The sequence below is a fragment of the Pan paniscus genome, chromosome 7 (genome assembly GCF_029289425.2).
Source record: "Pan paniscus chromosome 7, NHGRI_mPanPan1-v2.0_pri, whole genome shotgun sequence".
Taxonomy (NCBI): Eukaryota; Metazoa; Chordata; class Mammalia; order Primates; family Hominidae; genus Pan; species Pan paniscus.
In genome coordinates this window covers 21,264,250-21,278,320 of record NC_073256.2, presented here as the reverse complement: position 1 = coordinate 21,278,320, position 14,071 = coordinate 21,264,250, and the positions used below count along the sequence as shown (strand labels likewise).

Genomic DNA, 14,071 nt, shown 5'->3' with positions numbered 1-14,071 from the left:
TAACCAATATGTCTTGAAAAGTCAATGTGAAGTAAATGAGAAGGAACAAAAGGCATTTGAAGGACCCCAGGGTTGACGAAAATGACAGACATGAAGCGGTTTGTATACTATGTATTTGGGGAAGGACTGCTGGTTTATAGAGATCTTGTCTCTGTTGGGTGAAAGACAAAAGAATCTGATTTGCTAGTATTTTTCGTTTGTCTACTTTTCTACTTTGGTTTCAAAACAATTAAGAATTTCATGCCATCAGGAAGTAGACATCTGAGTAAAATTTTATATTTCTGCTTTTAAATTTGGCCTATGACTGAATTTTTTTTCTTCTTCTTTTTTTTTTTTTTTTTGAGATGGAGTTTTGCTCTCGTTGCCCAGACTGGAGTGCAGTGGTGCAATCTCGGCTCACTGCAACCTCCATCTCCCGGGTTCAAGCAATTCTCATGCCTCAGCCTCCCAAGTAGCTGGGATCACAGGCGCCCACTACCATACTGAGCTAATTTTTGTATTTTTAGTAGAGACAGGGTTCCACCATGTTGGCCAGGCTGGTCTCCAACTCCTGACCTCAGGTGATCCACCCACCTCGGCCTCCCAAAGTGCTGGGATTACAGAGGTGAGCCACCGCGCCTGGCCTGAAATTTTAGAATTAAAGCTTACAAATTATCTATGTCTGTTTGTATGTCTGTATTGTACTGCGGAAATGCCACTGTAGTGAATACTTACAGTTTCATATAGCCTTGGCATCTATTTTGATCATAAGTTTAACCTTCTCATACCAGAAACAGGGCTTAGTTTCCCTCGACAGCTTCCACCTGCCACCCCCAGTCCTCAATGGGGTTGATCCAGGGATCTGCCTTATACACCTCCTCTTTCTGGTGATGACCTGTCTAAGGGACAGTCTACCTGGCTGCCCTGCCAACCCCATACCCCAAATGGACTGTGGAGTATGCCACAGTGACCACCTCTCAGTTGCTGTGTGATCCTGAAACTCATGGCTGCCTGTTTTAAACTCACCAACTAAAACTCCCTGCAGGAAACCTGCTTGGACAATGCCCTGGCCCCCAGTAAGGGTGTTGGCCCATGGGTCCCACTCTCTCTTGCTCTATGCCTGACACTTCATTCATTCTTCTAGTGACCTGGGGATAGAGCATTGCCCTCCCGACTCATGGCGCCCTCCCTCTCTAGGATCTGGAAGTAATAAATCTTGGAACTTATTTCCTATCGTGTTGGTGTGTTGAATTTGCACATTCCATCTGAAGAACCAGGGGCTCTCCCAGGCTACCTGGGTTTTCCCCGGGATGCTGGGGAGGAACACAAGGGCAGGCTCTGAGCACCAGAGCGATGGTCAGGCAGTCATAAACTGGAGAGGGGTCAGAAAAGAGCCACAAGGGCGTCTGCCAGGATAAGCACATCTCCCATGCGAGGAACGCCTGATACCAGTTTAGACAACAAAGCATCAGGCTGTCCACCAGGTAAAAGGAGTGCCCGTGAAGGGCACCCAAGTAAACACTTGCACCCTGCTCCCCAGCATTTGCTGTTAGGGCAGGGTCATTAGCTGCTCTGGTACTGGAAGCCCAGTGTGGCAGGGGAGCTTTCAAAGCAGCTATTGTCTCTCATCCTGGGATAACCATCATGAGATGGTCTTACCAAGTGAGAATGTGATAGCTCTTAAGGATGTTCTGTTCTGACTGGCTTAGAAATAAAGAGACACCTATAAATCGAATCTTCCTAAAATTCCCAGAAATTAAGGAAATTGAACTTCCAATAATACTTTCAACAGCACTAAAAAAAGTATTCCTATAGAAATGTAAATGTTTTACAAATTCAAGTTCACACATTTAGGTAAATATTTGCAAATGAGACTAGTTGAATATTTGGGGTTTAATAAAAATAGTCATGTCTTCTATGAGTTGTCAGGATTAAGTATTATTATTCTTATTTGTTAAGATGGGGTCTCTTGCTATGTCACCAAGGCTGGTCTCAAATACCTGCCCTCAGCAATCCTCCCATCTTGGACTCTAAAAATTTCTAGGATTATAGGCATGAGCCACTGTGTCCAGCCACACTATACATTGTTATTCTACTTGTACATGTTCTTACAAAAGCTATACAGATTTACTGATCAAATAAGTGAACGTTACTCCTAAAGTTTAAGACTATGAAAAAATGTAAATTTGTGCTTAATCAAATTGAATCATTAACCTGACAAACTTTTTTTAACAATAATTTTTTAAATTATTTATTTATTTACTTTTGAGAGACAGGGTCTTGCTCTGTTGCCCTAGCTGGAGTGCAGTGGTGCAATTTTTTTTTTTTGGAGACAGCAAGGTGAACCCATTGCATGTTAAAATCTTAGTAGTATTATGAAATTAGTTTTGACCCCACAGACTCCCTGAGTTCAGTCCTAAAGTGTCACTTTGTTCTGACTTTGTGATAGAAACATGTCATAGAAAGCCAGGTACACCAGGGGTTGGAAAAACCACATATCAGAATCAAAATCAGGATTGAAATACATTAATGTGGGTGATTTAGCTTGAGAAGAGCAATTGTATGACGACTATGATGAAGAGTATAATTGTCCCATTTTAGATGAAGACAGAGTAGCTGATGAGTTAGATAACCAAATGAGAGAATGTGGAGTTATTGTTGATTACCACGGTTGTGATTTCTTCCCTGAACGCTGGTTTCATATAGTTTTTGTATTGAGAATAGATGCCAACATATTGTATGAAATACTTCAAATGAGGGGTTATAATGAGAAGAAACTAAAAGACAATATTCAGTGTGAGATTTTCCAAGTTCTTTATGAAGAAGCCACGGCATCCTACAAGGAAGAAGTTGTGCATCGGCTGCCCAGCAATAAACCAGAAGAGCTAGAAAATAATGTAGATCAGATCTTGAAATGGATTGAGCAGTGGATCAAAGATTATAACTCTTGACTTATAAGGCTAGCTACTTTACAATCACTCTTGATGATATCTCTCTGCTGACATCATAGAAATTGTTAAAGTATCAGGAACGCTTTATTAAACTCATGTTGCAGGACTAGCAGGCGGATAGTATAAAGGTTTATGCCTATGTTTCTTTTTCTCCATGAGAAAGCTAAACATTTGAAATACAACAAATATAGCATTGTTAAGGATTGAGACAGGCTGGGCACGGTGGCTCACGCCTGTAATCCCAGCACTTTGGGAGGCTGAGGTGGGCAGACCACGAGTTCAGGAGATCGAGACCATCCTGGCTAACACTGTGAAACCTCATCTCTACTAAAAATACAAAAAATTAGCCGGGCATGATGGTGGGCACCTATAGTCCCAGCTACTTGGGAGGCCGAGGCAGGAGAATGGCGTGAACCTGGGGAGACGGAGCTTGCAGTGAGCCAAGATCGTGCCACTGCACTCCAGCCTGGGCAACAGAGCCAGACTTCGTCTCAAAAAAAAAAAAAAAAAAAAAGGATTGAGACAAAAACTGTCATTTCAATGCTTAAATTGCTACAGAATTAATAAATCTGAAGAAATATAGGTGGATATCTTTTAAGTTTATTACAGAAAAAATGCAGATGATCTCTTAAAACTAAAGACTAAACATTTAAAAACAAAGAAAAGTTTATGCAATATTGATGAGCCTGTTTCTTTGGTTTACTGTTTACCATATTCACCTAAAAAAAAAAGGCTTATTCTTTTTTCTGTATAATTGGCTTAGATTCCAAAGATTCTGTGTTTTATGAGAATAACCTTCTATGGTTTATATTGACTTTATTTTACCCTTGAGTATTCAAGAAATCTTGTCTCTTAGGAAAGAGCTAAGGTTCTTTACAATCATGTTACCTCTCTGTTTACTTTTAAAATCTTTTACAGTCACTTTGATCAAATAGGTAGTCAAAAATTGTTTCTAAGTTACATGATCCTATTGGAATCAGGTATTCAAAATTTCTTGATAATTTTTGATATTTTGCCTTCCGCAAATCAAATCCTAAATGATATATTTTGTACTTAAAACTGTCTGAGGCTGGACATGGTGGCTTATCCCTGTAATTCCAGCACTTTGGGAAGCCGAGGCAGGTGGATTACCTGAGGTCAGGAGTTCGAGACCAGCCTGGCCACCACGGCGAAACCCCATCTCTACTAAAAAATACAAAAATTAGCCAGGCATGGTGGCAGGCACCTGTAATCCCAGCTACTTGGGAGGCTGGGGCAGGAGAATGGCTTGAAACCCAGGAGGCGGAGGTTGCAGTGAGCTAAGATCGGGCCAATGCACTCCAGCCTGGGCGACAGAGTGAGTCTCCATCTCAAAAAAACAAAACAAAACAAAAAACTGTCTAAGATTCCCCAGACATACCTGGAAAATAAAAAGTATTTGTGCTTTTACTTTAATAAAAAGCAGATGCTCGAAATAATTAGGAGATCCATTTGATGTGTTACTATTGATAAGTTATATGGGAAAAGTTGTCAAATCAAAAAAGATACTTAGCCAGCCCTAGGTTAAATATATGTTATTAATATATAGGTGTTTATGTCCCCTCTAAAATAACCCTCTTTATGTGATATTCTTGGTCTATTCTAATTATATGCTTGGCATATTCATTGTATATTACGTCTTGGGACTATTTTGTTATATCTGAAGATTTTTTCTGTAAAGGTTATGTTCTTCCATTTTTATAAATTAGATGTAACATCCACTGTTCTTTTAAAATAAGGTTAATTATGGTGTTTCTAGATGCTGTATCTAGAACTTTTTTTGGGTTGACTCTCTTTTGCATACCACAACTAACTTTACTTATCAGTTGCCAATACTCTTGTAATGAACTCTCAATAAATTTAGTTTTGAAAATTATCAGTAATATGAGAACCATAGCCATTTAAAATCTTTTGTCACCTACAGATTTCTGTTTTTCTCTGACACTTCCCTGATCAGCATCTGCAATTAGCTATAGGCCAGAGTGACTTACCTTCGACCAAGAGGGGGCTGTGTTAGAGCCCCGTGGAGAAGAACTATGCTGGGTACTTTTGGGTACAGGCTTCTTATGGCATTGTCTAAATAATGCTGAGACCCCACCAGGGGAAGAGGATTTCTATAACCCTCATTGAGAAGCAGAAGGATTCATGAGACTGCTAACCCAAGATCAAGTGGAACAAAAATTAATGACTAGGCCCAGATGAACTACTGAAGGAGGACTGTGGCTTTTGTTTAAAGTACTGTTGCTATTTTAACACTCTATATTCTGGATACATAAGGAACCCTTTCTCTTCTCCCTCTGCCTGTATCTCCTAAGAATTCAGTCAACTGTGCTTTTATAAACAGAAAGGAAACATCTGGAAATGGTATCTTATTATCCCTGCCTGATCCCTCCAGAATTGTGAAACTGTAATTGAGTATCCTTTTTTTCAGGGCAATATAATTATTTGCATAGATTAAAAAACAATCCATCTTCCTAGTTACCAGGACATAACTGAAAACAGTGGCTATGCAACCATGGCCTTTGCTGGAATGTCATATTTGAGAGTGATATTCACTTACTCAGAAATAACCAGCCACCTAAGTCCTCAGGTTGATTTTATGGCGCCAACGCTTACAAAGCCCTCTTGGGGAAAGAAGCCTGGTACTTTGCTTAAGGTGTTCTCAGCCTTACAGGTGAGCAAGGAAGGTCACTTAGTGGTAGGTCCAAGATCCACTGAGTATGTTGGGCACCCCCCAAAAAAGGCATTCCCCCAAATTTATAGGCACTGCAGGTGAAATCTGAAAAAAAGGACCTGCGATACTTAAACTGTAGCAGCCTCCATTGTAAGGAGATTTAGAGAAAGAATAAGATGATTCCCTTTGGAATGGTATGAGCAAAGAAGGACTTTCCTAATTGCTAATTGGATGGTAGAAAAGACACCACTTAGTTTATATACATCTTATAGCAGCAACACTACTTTTCTCCTTCAGTTTGAGACAACACTCCTTCAGTTTAACAACCCTCTTTACATTTTCTACTAAAGCTTATAATGGTGGAATAATAAAGCAACCACAAAGTGAAGTACAGCCTCTGATTCCTGTGGCATGGCCACTGGCAGGGCATCGTTTGGAGGCCCAGAAGTTTATGTGTATTCATGAGTTACTCATGGGTTTACTTGTATTCATGAAACATGAGAGGCAGCAAAAGCATAAAGCATGTATCTTAACATTTTATTTAAAAGTACGAGGATCTCAGAGCCTGGCATGGTGGCTCACATCTGTAATCCCAGCACTTTGGGAGACCAAGGCAGGCGAATCACTTGAGTTCAAGAGTTCGAGACTAGCCTGGCCAACATGGTGAAACCCTATCTCTCCTAAAAATACAAAAATTAGCTGGGTGTGGTGGCAGGAAACCTGTAATCCCAGCTACTCAGGAGGCTGAGGTAGGAGAATCGCTTGAACCCGGGAGGCAGAAGTTGCAGTGAGCGGAGATCGCGCCACTGCACTCCAGCCTGGGTGACAGAGCGAGACTTTGTCTCGAAAAAATAAAAAAATTAAAAAAAACCCAAAGTATGAGGATCTCAGAAATGAAAAAACAAGTACAAATTCTATTATATGGACAGCTCCAGGAAGCTGAAACCTTTATCTTATTATTAGCAATATATTAATATGAGATATTACTCTTCCATTCGTCTAGACACATCTCACAAATTTAAGTATGTCAAGGTATCTACTACAGAATGCCTACTGCAAAGAAGAAAAACAACCCTTTTCTGTTTTTAACATTGTTATTCAATGAGAAAAAAACATGCAGGATTCTTTTCCTTAATAGGAAAAGCACACAGTTAGGCGCATCCAAAGGCAATCAGAGCAAACGTGAAAAAGGTGGTCACATGAAAGAATCCAATGACCAGTGAGAAACAATAACAGACATGAAACACTGTATCTACACAAAAGAATGTTCTGAAAGTTCTAAAGGAGTAGAGATGAGGGAGCAGGGAGAGAGAGAGAAAAAGAGTATTGAATGCATGATTATTTGGGAAATGGTCTAGCTGATTTTGTTTTAGTAAGACCAAAGATAGGTCAAGTTAAACAGATATACCCGTTTTATTAGTGATAAATAGAAATATTTCAAAAATAAAACATTCTTTGAAATCTTTTGGGTTTAGCTATCAGTTCTTTGGTAAACAGTGAAATTAATTTTCCTTAAGAATAAGTAAAATAAGGAGATAAACCACATATTCACAAAGATTATTAACCTTGTTCACGCCCAGTATAAGCCCATCTAAATATATACGGTACTATCAGAATCATACATTTATATAAATTTTGACTATAGAGGAAATTTTTAAAAATAAAATCCAATATGACAAAAGATAAATTCTGGAAAAATGCCTTCAAATCCCATCCTGAGGATATTATATGACTTAGATCCCTGGCAGCTACATCGTGTAAAGCACCTTCAGAAAGACTCAGTTTGTGGACCCAAGAGACCCCAGATCTTTAAAGAAGTAGCTTATTAAATACAATAATAAGCTATAGCATTAAATATAATAATGTTGATATTCCCCCATTTTTAATTTTATACATGCTATGATCTAAAGATGGGTTCAGTGTAGAAAATTGAGACTAAAATCTTTAACTTTCTTTTTTGTTTGTTTATTTTGGGACAGGGTCTCACTCTTGCCCAGGCTGGAATGCAGTGGTACAATCACGGCTCAGAGCAGCCTCGAATTCCTGGTCTCAAGCCTCCCTAGTAGCTGGGACCACAGGTGGCCACCATCATGTCCAACTAATATTTTAAAAAAATTATTTTTAGTAGAGATGAGGTCTCACTCCTTTGCCCAGGCTGGTCTTGAACTCCTGGCCTCAAGTGATCCTCCTGCCTCAGCCTCCCAAATTGCTGGGATTACAAGCATGAGCCACTGTGCTCAGCCTTTAGCTTTCTTATAGTAACAGTTTCATAACTTCATTGTCCTTCCTTATATATTTTTTCCCTTATGTGGACTGTTTTTTACTCAAAGTCACAGACTTTTAATATTCAGGTTGCTTTGTTTTTCTAAAAACTACAATACCTTTTCCAAACAGTTTCAAATAATACAATAATAGTGATCCATACAGCACCAGTATCAGTTTTCAATACTTACTGTCTTGGATAAATATTTTTTCTAATTTTCATAGCAAAAAAAAAAAAACCAAAAAAATGTACATCCAAGTAGTTCATCATTAGTGTCTAAAGTGTTCAAACAATACATCTGCACCACCTCAATTAAAAAGATATTTCATCTAGCAAACTCGGTATCTAACACTAAAGCTCCCATGGGGTCTACACATGCACCTAGCTCCTTGCTCCTTGTGGAAGTCGCTGGGGACTCCCAACATTAGATCTTATTTTTACATCATCCTTTCTCCTCTCCAAGAAGAGGGGCTGGCCAGGGAGAGTAAGAATAAGCCTGCGGTCTGGGTGTGTGGGAGAAGGGTGCAGGTCATGCTTGCAGGACAGGGCAGGTGGGAGGACAGCATAGGGGGCATGCACAGGTGACACCCGGGAACATCCAAGCATCCCCCTTCCCCAAACAAAGGACCATAGGGAATTCCAGCCTACCCACAATAAGGGACAGTGGCAGGAGGAGAGAAGCCACAGAGCCCAAGATGGTGAGGTGCAGGCAGGGTGCACTCTTATCTGCACAGGAAAGACTGCCTCTGAGCTCTGGATCCTTGGTGGTGAACTCAAAAAGCAATGTGCTCAAATTGCTTAAGCTAAGGTGTAGGGCAGAAACTCCTTATACTACCCACTCTAAGTATAACCCCAAACTCACCAAAGCAAATGGGCTGAACTTGGGGAAAAATATGCAAATTCATGGATTTCCTGGCTAGTGCTACTATTTTGAGAAACAGACACATACACACCTCTACCTTCCAACTCCACAAGAATTACTCCATGGGCCAGGCATGGTGGTTCATGCCTGTAATCCCAGCACTTTGGGAGACCCAGGTGAGTGGATGGTTTGAGGCCAAGAGTTCAAGACCAGCCTGGTCAACACAGCCAAATCCCATCTCTAAAACAAACAAAAAAAATTAGCTGAGCATGGTGGCACCCGCCTGGAGTCTCAGCTACTCATGAGGCCAAGGCTGGAGGGATCACTTGAGCCCAGGCAATCAAGGCTGCAGTGAGCTATGATCTCGCCACGGCACTCCAGCCTGGGCAACAGAGCAAGACCCTGTCTTTAAACAAAACAAAACAAAAAGAATTATACCACAACTTCAACCCTGTAAACTGTTTCATTCCTACTTTCCTATCCATGGTCCCTCGTTTTTGTTAAAACTTCACCTGAGGAAGTAAAGTGACAGAAAAATACTAAAAACAAAAAAAGGACAAAAGACACAACCTATAAATTCTGGGATAAGATTTTAGTACTGCTTTTAATGATGAGAACTAGATTGCAAATAAATAGCAAATATACTTTAAAATGAAAAGCAGAAGATACTTCTGCAGAAAAATAAAATAACACAACTTCAAAAAAAAGTTTTCAAAATTGAAAATCACTCATTAGGGAGACCAGAATAAGAAGCGCTTCATACCAAGCTGCTCCAGTCACTGGTTTGACAGTCACTGAATATTATATTCTTTTCCTATACAGACTCACTATTGATATATAAACTAAGTCTTAAGTCATATCCAAAAGTCACAAAAGGATATGCCAAAAATCTATTTTAAATACCTCATAATTTTTTTAACAAACCCTATTATAATGCCTCATTAATTCTGAATTGCAGTTTTTGTCATTGTATTTAACCCCTTCTGAATAATAATGTTTTTATTCCCCTTTTTTAAAAACAAATCGAAATTACCCTGGATTAATATAAAATAATTTATATTCCTAAATATTATTTGGAAGGCAATAACTTTTTTAAAAGTGTGAAGAGTTAAAGATGTAAGGAAAGGCAAAGAAATAAATATAATTGAGGGCCGGGCGCGGTGGCTCAACCCTGTAATCCCAGCACTTTGGAAGGCCAAGGTGGGCGGATCACTTGAGGTCAGGAGTTTGAGACCAACCTGGACAACATGGTGAAACCCCGTCTGTACTTAAAAGTACAAAAATTAGGCCAGGCGCGGTGGCTTCCGCCTGTAATCCCAACACTTTGACAGGCCGAGGTAAGAGAATCACGAGGTCAGGAGATCGGACCATCCTGGCCAACACGGTGAAACCCTGTCTCTACTAAAACACAAAAAAAGGGCTGCTCGTGGTGGCTCATGCCTGTAATCCCAGCACTTTGGGAGACCAAGGCGGGCGGATCACGAGGTCAGGAGAGTGAGACCATCCTGACTAATACGGCGAAACTTCGTTTCTACTGAAAATACAAAAACTTAGCCAGGTGTGGTGGCACGCGCCTGTAGTCCCAGCTACCCAGGAGGTTGAGGCAGGAGAATCACTTGAACCCAGGAGGTGGAGGTTGCAGTGAGCCGAGATGGCACCACTGCACTCCAGCCTCAGCAACACCGCGAGACTCCAAGACTCCATCTCAAAAAAAAAAAAAAAAAAAAATTAGCCAGGCGTGATGGAACATGCCTCTAGTACCAACTACTCAGGAGGCTGAGGCAGGAGAATCACTTGAACCTGGGAGGCGGAGGTTGCAATGAGCCAAGATCGCGCAACTGCACTCCAGCCTGGCGGTAGAGCAAGACTCTGTCTCAGGAAAAAAAAAAAAGTACAAAAATTAGCCAGGTGTAGTGGCACGGGCCTGTAGTCCCAGCTACTCGGGAGGCTGAGGCACAAGAATCACTTCAACTGGGGAGGCAGAGGTTGCAGTGAGCCAAGATAGCGCCACTGCACTCCAGCCTGGGCGACAGAGCGAGGCTCTGTATCGGATGGATGGATGGATGTATCGATAGATAAAATTGAGGAGGAAATAATTATTCCTCAAGAGAACAGACATAAATTTTTCCTGGGAAAACCACTCACATTTAAAGTAAATTCTAGCCTTCAAGACAAATACGTACAGCTGTGCATTTCTGTGTGTCTACCTTACCGCGTGTCTGAGGAGCATAACAAATGAAGCCACTTGTTACTTATTAACATGAGTCTCTGATGTCAGTGGAAATAAGCCGTAAGGTTTGCAGGCCTCCCCCGCCCTCCGCCCTTCCTTTCTTTGGTTCACTCTCTTGGCTTCCTCCTCCGCTGTCGCAGTTCCAGAAGATGCGTCCAGCCACAACAAAGCTCTGAGGACCCGGGGAGCATTTCTTCCCAGGGCTATCACAAGTGAGAGAACACTTTCCAGAAACCTCCCAGGAAGACTTCCCTTCACATCTTGTTGGACAGAAGTGAGTCACAGTCTCAAACTAATTACTGGTAAGAGGAAGAGAATACCGGTGATGTGCTGAGACCAGGCGTCCGAGGACGGGGTGGACATGGGGTGGTGGGAGCAGCGCGGTGGCAGGGTCACTTGGCGTGAACAGCGCCGCTGGAAGTGGCCGCTGCCTAAACGAGAGGGACTGGTACCAGAGAGGCGCAGTGCAGAGCATCTTTTACTTATCTACAGTCCCTTTACTCCCTTTTAAAATAAAAATAAGGATTCAAGTTTGCTACTTCAGCAAGCTATTGAGTTTCCGAATATCTCAAACAGATTAATTGGATATTTCTAGACCAATTTAGCACAGTTTACTATCATTAAGCTGACTCCCCGCAAATGGTGCAGGTAGTAAGATAGACCTTAGGAGCTAGCAGCTGTAACTATTTAAATTGGGCCTCCACATCTCTCCTTTGCTCAGTGCATAGAATGCCTACCAGCAGAATTTTTCTTTTTTTTTTTTCTGAGATGGAATCTTGCTCTGTTGCCCAGGCCAGAGTGCCGTGGCATGATCTTGGCTCACTGCAACCTCTACCTCCTGGGTTCAAGTGATTGTCCTGCCTTAGTCTCCCGAGTAGCTGGGACTACAGGTGTGTACCACCACACCCAGCTAATTTTTTGTATTTTTAGTAGACACAGTTTTTCCCATGTTGGCCAGGCTGGTCTCAAACTCCTGACCTCAGGTGATCCACCTGCTTTGGCCTCCCAAAGTGCTGGGATTACAGGCGTGAGCCACCACACCTGGCCAAAGCAGCAGATCTTAAATAGATTTCCTCGGCTAGCTCCTCTCTTAGCGCCTGTGGGTCTCCCAGTGGGAAATGTCCTCCGTCGGTGGCCTCTACCTTTACGTGGCCAAAGACGACCACTGAGGCACAGGAGATCCAGCCTGGCCGGTCCTCATTTCTACCACGTCCAGTCCAAAACACATTTGACAATTTCTGAACCACACATTTACAATGCATGCAAAATCAGTTAGTGAACAAATAAAACACATTTTTAAAAAGATGGAGTTCTTTGAAGATCCTATTTAATGTTTTCTGTGGAAATATTTTCTCTCATACATAACAAGAAAAAAACAACGTGCTAATGGGGGCTGAAAGCAACTGTTAGGCTATCAGGAGGCAGCTGTTTTTTAAATGGCTTCATCAAGCAACATCTGCTGATGGACCCCACACCTGTTACAACGAGCACATCCCCGCCACCGCCAGCTCTGGGTACACTCTGCCAAAAGTGATTTATCAAAGCAACTACAGATCACTGAAACAGCTGTGTTGGAAACCAAGGGCACCTTCGATCTTACAGAGCTCACTGGCCGGCTGGTCGGCATTAAAGGGCCTATCTTTCTGCGTACAGCGGGTCTGAACAATGGAAATGATTTACATGGATGTTTACAAAGGGTGTCATCCTCGAGGAAGTGTGGCAATTCCCCTAAACGTGTGATAACAACATACCCGCGCTGCATTTTCAAGAAAAAATAAATAAATATCACCTGTCCTTTGGATGAGTCACTGCTCTTTCAACTTGAAAGTTAAATTTAAAATCAAAGCTACCAGAGTATATGCTTCCAGCCAAGTGCACCATCTAATGGAAAACAGCCAAAGGCCTGGCATTACTGCAAACTGTAAAACTGCATTCATAAAATATTAGTGTCTCCATTACAGCAGTGAAGTACTCATTCCAGGACCTTTTACTTGAAGGACAGGAAACGGCAGGAAAATAATCCATTTTACATGAAAAGTGGCTCAAGTATTCTATTTTCTCTGCTCAGGAAGGCATCTGTGTCCCTGCAGCTCTCCTTCCTCCTGCCCCTAGCTGGCCTGGCCACACTGCATCTGGGCTAGGCCTTTCCCACCCTCTGGGCATCTAGTACTCTTTTTATTCCCACCACTGGGACCCTTTTATCTTCTTTCCACTGCAAGGCTCCTTCTCTGGGGACGCCAGACCCAAATGAGCTGTAATTCCCAATCTACTGCCTCCGCAATAAAGACATGATTGGAGCTCTCTGAAATATACTTTCTTTTCAGCTTTCCATATGACTGAGAAATAGAAAACTCAATCTAAAAAGAGGTCACAATGCTCAATAAATGACAGCTGTGAGTACCCTATCGCAGCTCACAAAGATCTCAGTTCTTTCAGGAAGGTTCTAATGATACTGGAGATGAGGAAAGCATCTCTCGAAAACTGAGGAAGCAGATCCCCCAAGCGGGCATTTCTGACTGCAGAACTCAGTCTTCTGCCTCCTGGGTGAGATGACAGAGCACAATTTCATGCTAATTGCCTACATCTCACCCCCAAAACAAACGTTCTCAATGGGAGGATGACCATCAGCTCAGAATCACTGGAGGAGCTTTTAGAAAAGGCTATACTCCTATCCTCACCCCGTGCCCAAGACTCTGTTTTGGCTCTGGCATGCCTGTGGTCAGTAAGTCCAACAAGAAACACAGTGTGGACTGTCCCAGAGTTTTGAGGGTCATTTTCATTAAAGACACATGGTGGTGTCTGGGAGTGGACAAAGAGGAGGCAGGTGAGAGAGAACTACTCCAAGTTATAGCTGCAGAACAAAGCACAGTCAATATGCAGACATGACCCTCACCCAAGCTGGTGCTGAAGAAAATAGCTAACATTTTTTGAGCACTTCTATATATCAGGTACTATCTTAAACTCTTTGCATGTTTCAACTCAATTAATTAGCACAAACCCTTTGAGGAGACTGGTACTATTATTATTATTCCTGTTTTATACACAAAGAAGTATAGGCACAGATATTAAGTAATTTGTTCAACACCATGGAACC

The 14,071-nt window shown here is 41.7% G+C and overlaps 1 protein-coding gene and 1 pseudogene across 12 annotated transcripts in view; one reads left to right on the top strand and one right to left on the bottom strand.

Annotated features, from left to right (window-relative positions):
* MCPH1 (microcephalin 1) overlaps positions 1 to 14,071 on the bottom strand; it is a 270,092-nt gene that overhangs the window by 195,519 nt on the left and 60,502 nt on the right. The gene's annotated exons all lie outside the window — the stretch shown is intronic.
* On the top strand, positions 1,409 to 4,595 carry LOC129395832 (adenylate kinase isoenzyme 6-like; annotated as a pseudogene).